The 5,648-nt window shown below is 35.6% G+C and overlaps 1 pseudogene; it reads right to left on the reverse strand.

Moving 5' to 3' along the window:
* Nucleotides 1–5: 5 nt before the first annotated feature.
* On the reverse strand, nt 6–4,427 carry LOC137961816 (protein transport protein SEC23 D-like; annotated as a pseudogene).
* Nucleotides 4,428–5,648: the final 1,221 nt, after the last annotated feature.

Here is a 5,648-nt window from a genome sequence, read left to right on the forward strand (position 1 = left end):
ATGTCCTGAGGAAGTGTAGAGTCATCAGTATTAGAGTACAGAAACAGTGAGCCGCCACTCTCGATGCTAAGGAATTTTAATGAAGCTAAGTCTGTATATTCATTGGTAACAGCAAATATGTCCACACAAACCCCCGATTGAACAACAATAGCTGCCTGTGCAAAGTCATCATGGGTTATTTTTCCAAAGATCTGTAGATTCTAAAAAACTCAACCATTTCAGCACTTGGTTGTATATAGAGGCATAAGGCAATTTACCAGTTCTTTGTAGAAGGGTGTCTGCTCAGGAAGCAGTGCACAGTCTGCATCCTCTCCTTTACTGGCATATTGCTCACCATAACGCCTTCTATCTAATTGACTGGCTCCATAATCAGGAGGACCAGAAAAAAATGTAAAAACCCTAGTTGCAATCAATTTTTGACCCACATAAATATCTAATAAACAAATGCTGATAGTCACTAATGCAGTCAATTTTGGAGCCACATAACCAATAAACGAATGTTTATAAATACTAATACAATTAGTACAGTCAATTTTAAGAAAACAAAATTCAGAAAGGTAAATTGAGACAAGATATTCTTCCAGGCCCCTATTGTCGCCCTTGAGAGGAAACACTTCACCCAAGGAAAAGAACATGTTATTACCTGGTAAGAGGAAGTATCCAAAAAAATTGTGACCAGTGCTTTTCCAGGAAACCGATAATCAACCATTGAAAAACCAATTCTTTCAATTGGCAACATTTAGCTCATTTCCAGCCATTATGGTTTCACAAAGCATAATTAATAGAATTAACATATACTTTTCATAGTGAGGGATAAAGACAATCCTAGATTCAAAGCAGAAATCTTCAAAAATACGAATAGAAAAACAAGGAATGACTCTCCAGATTTATCCCTCACAATAAGTTGCATGCATATGACTAATGAACATCAATGGGAAAAGAACAATGAAAACACTCAACTTTTTTAAAGAGAGAACATCCAGCAATAAGGGGTACAGGCCATTTTTTCAATAATGAAAAAGATTTTATTAGAAAAAAATTAATGATAGATTTTAGTTGAAAGAATAAGTCTACCCATAAGGAAAACAGAACCAGATATATCTTGTGCATGGAAAAGAGGAAGACATCAAACATGGATGACACACTTTGGTGGCAGTAACTGCAAGAATGTTTGATGATCTAAATCTAGTGCCACCAGATGTCAATAAGTTGAAAGATTAACCGAAATTTCCTCATAGCACTGCTCCATCCTCAATGGGAATCAGAAGCCTTTTCTCATCCAAGGATGGAGGCTTTGCAATTCAAGACCACTTCCTAAGAAACAAAATGTCATTCTGTAAATCCATTTACAGGTAATATGCATTTACTTGATTTACAACAAACATCACTAAATAGTTAGAACAAAGATGACTATAAAAGAAACATATGTTAATTTATTTTGGTCCATGATAATGTAAAAGAAGCACAGGGAAGTAAGAATTGGACTTTACCATACCCAGTGCAAATGTATTTCCGTATTCTGATCCAAGGTAGTTAATTAGAGCCTCCATTGCAGCTCCAAAACCTCTGCCACCTAATAATATACCATCAAGTCCTTGTCCAGCAGCTATAGTTCTTTCCCATGAAGTTGTAGGTTTCAGTGTTTCCAAGGCTGTAGCTATTCGGTCATTGCAAGTATCTACCTGTTGGAGAATGAACCAAACCTTCGCTAAAATCCATTTTCGAATTGATTGTAGTGTTGGTAGAGATTCTTTTTTTGTTAACAATTTGAAGTCAAGGGTATGTTGACATTGTCCATCATAAACATACAGGAGCCAAGAAAGAAAACAATGGCATGGCATCTTCAAGCTCAAAGGGCAATGAAGCATCTGTATCTGGGGGGAATAAAGACATTTTTGACAACTGGTATGGGTCCTTGCACATCGTATAAGCCTATCTTATGACTGAATGTAACAAGCCCAAGCAGAGAACCCGGCCCAAGTGCTGCAAATGTAAAAGGTAATTGGTATTAAAAATTATCATAAACAAGAATAATAATTACCAATGCAACCACAAATGTGTGAAAAGCTGAGAGTGATCTTCTAAAATATTGATCACCTTATGAAGGCCAATACTGAGATAAAAAATTGCCCACCTTCTAAAGCAGCCAGTAGCGCACTTTTGATCAACTCCAAAAACTCCTCAGATGCTGCATTTATGTTCAGAAGTACAACAAAAAACTAGTAAGTGAATTCTAGCACAATGTAAGGGATAGAGCATGTTGAGAACTTAAAATTTTTATATCACTAATAAATGTGAAAAATAATTAATACAGTTTTGAGCCTCATGCCAACTCATCATGTTGAACTTGTAGAATACAAGATTTATGATTATAATTCCGCCTCCATGTAATATCCATGAATGATAACCATGAACACAAGATTACCCTCATCATCTTGCTTTTGCATCACAGCCGCAAACAACTTTTAGATGGGCTTTTGAGACATCTTTGAGAAAGTTTTGCTTACTATGATCCATTTAGAAAAAATAAAAAAGGCTAGAAGAACTGTAATGCAATACCATAATGGATGTAGGGACATAAATATTTAGTGGATGAGCATTCAAGTGATTGAACTATACATTGTTCCTGAAACATGAACAGTATCTTTAATGAAGTAGCCATTTGTTAATGCTTGATGACACCAAAAAATAAAAAAGAAGAATGCCAATTATCTTTTCTCCCAATAAATCTTCAGGCAACCTTTGGCTCCTAACAGGTAAGGTAATACAGGAAATGATTGGACATAATGCAGCTTGACTGAACTAGTTTCATCAATTGCATAAGTTACCATTACTCCATCTGGACACAACACTCCAAAGTGGGAATCAAGAATTCATCATTTATCTTGGCTGGATAAATATGTAATCCTGCCAACGCTGTTTACCATAAAAAATTTTACATGATACAATTAAAATATTTGTATACTCAGATACATCGAGTGCATAACTAGTACCATTGTACAAGTCAATACAGATTCGACAAGGAAAACACATACAAACATAGCAACATAATCACCTCAATACATGAGCCATCTTATCAGTAAACCATGGTTAAACATTTAACAATAACAAAAGAAGACACCCCTAAAACACTTACACCTCGATCTAGGAAATACAAACTCTATATAAGGTACTAATAAACACTTTCGAAAAAAAGCAAAATGTAGTAGTAACATCGATAAAGATAAAATGTAGCAAAGTTCGCATATGAAATGAAAGGTATGATCACAAAGACTATCGGATCTTACATGCAAGATCCACTGCTGCAACATAAACCGGCCGAGCCTTCACAGCTTCCTCGCCGTCATCTGGTAAGATCAAACGCTATTAGACTTAAATTCTCATAGCTAAATGATCTAGTAAAACTCGGGTTCAATTATAATAAAACGGAACTCTACCAGGTAGCTCGAGATCTATGAAGGAAGAGCACATCTCTGCACATAACTCCGGTTGAGAGTAACGAGCGATTGTTTCCGACGTTAACCCATTAAGAGTGCCACAGAGAGAACAAGTCCAAGCCCATTGTTCAAGTTCGCAGTAGGAATTGAAATAAGCCTAGCAATTATCGCAGTGATGAACAAGGTTACCGTTGGACCCGGAAATAGGGGGGTTACCAAGCTCGTCAACTGGAGAAAATGGGGAAATGGTGACTCCTCAAGGAAGGCCGGAGGCTTCCTGTGCATCGGGATCGGTCGGGAAACGAGATATTGTCGCCCTAATCACAGCGAGGAACAAGGTTACCGTTGGACCCGGAAATAGGGGGGGTTTCCAAGCTCGTCAACTGGAGAAAATGGGGAAACGGTGACTCCCCAAGGAAGGTCGGAGGCTTCCTGTGCATCGGGATCGGTCGGGAAACGAGATACTGTCGCCCCAACCGCCATCGATGAGAAGACAGCAGCAGAGTTGCAGAGTCGCGAGGTCGATAAAAACCCAAATAATGAGGGAGAAAAAAAACACACAGACTTCTTACCCTGCTTGCCTCGATTCGTCTAAACCAGCGATCTAGTAAACGCCGTTTGAGCTAGTCCGGCCAAAGAAAAAGCGGGTTAATTCAGAGGGGAAAGCATGGGTCGGGTTTTGAGAACCCGAACCCCAACTCGGAAACCCGAACGGTTTAGAAATCAAACATTATCCATTGTCTCATTCCCAAATCAACCTAGTAATTCTCCAATTAAAATATTTTTTAAATATAAAAATATTTAAAGAATACAATGCATAAAATTATTATACAATGTCAAAATATAAATAATAAAAAATAAAAAAATAGATAAGTTTTATATATATGTTATTTTAATTTAAAAAAAATATCAATAAGGTATTTCCATCAAGTTTAGGTCAAATTTTGGAAAACCCAAGCCTACCTCCAACTTCGGTTTCTTTCCCTCCATCCCTTCTCCTCCCAACGGAGTGAATTTAAGTTTTTCTTTTTTTGCCCACTCCTAACTTTGATTATGTGTTGGACCTTGAGTCCCAAACTTGACCTGAACTTAGGGTTTTCTCCTTCTATCCCTTCTCCACCCAACGGAGTGAATTTAAGTTTTTTTTTTCGCACACTCCTAGTTTTGATTATGTGTTGGACCTAAGTCTTTGATGAGGACAATGTAACCTCAGGTTTGTGGAGGTCATGAGAAACATGATTGAAAAATAACAAGGTATACCCTAGCTAGCACATATTTTACTTATGTTATGGAGATTACATGTAACGAGTCATAAAAAATTTAAGGGTGTGTATATGCCGATAGAACATTATAAGAAAAATAAATTGAGGAAATTTTTTTTTTTGAATTTTTTTCTAATATTTGCACTATTTAATGAATAGAAAAAGTTTTCTTTTTGATCTTCTTGTCTTTAAAAAAAATAACTATGTTTCTTATTGTTTAATCTGATATCATGGGAAAAGTAAGCCAAGAAGATTTATGTTGATTGCTCATTTTCTATATTTAATTTCTTATTTTGTTCCAATTGTAAACACTACAACTACATAATTATTATTTTATTTTATTTTCAATGGCATCACAAATGCAAGAAAATTTTCTAAGAGAATTTGTCAAAAAAAACATCATCCAATGAGAAAATTAGTAAAAGAAAAAATAATTTTCTCACAGTTTTATTTTCCTAAGTCGACACAAATGATCGTTAAGCGTTGATGTTAATGTCTTATGCAACTATCAACATTAACTAAATCATCTCTTACAACAGCTGAATTGCCATCAATTGTGCATTAAATTGGAAATTGAAGTGAAGAAAAGTATTGATGTTGTTAGATACATACCCTTTATTACACACTCTAGTGGTCTATGGTATGAGTTGGAGCGAGAAAATAGAAGATTTAAGTTGTTCAGTCAATACCCCAAAGGAAAAATTGAAAGAAAACTATTATGAAGATGGCAAGTAAAGTGGAAGACCTTAAAGATCATAAAAGTAAAATTTTATATAAAGTTATAAAACCTAGTTCATATGGATTAAACCATGGAATTTAATAATAATTAAAGTCCATCCAAGAAAAAAAATGTATTATTGATCCATTCAGTGTTTTTCATGGGTTACCCTAGATTTGAGAAAGGGTATATAGATGTTATGACCCTCAAAGTAGAACTTGGTATGTTTCG

This window comes from Aristolochia californica, unplaced genomic scaffold (genome assembly GCF_029961685.1).
Source record: "Aristolochia californica isolate CCGP_79_NKW_82.1479 unplaced genomic scaffold, dmAriCali1.0.hap1 SCAF_390, whole genome shotgun sequence".
Taxonomy (NCBI): domain Eukaryota; kingdom Viridiplantae; phylum Streptophyta; class Magnoliopsida; order Piperales; family Aristolochiaceae; genus Aristolochia; species Aristolochia californica.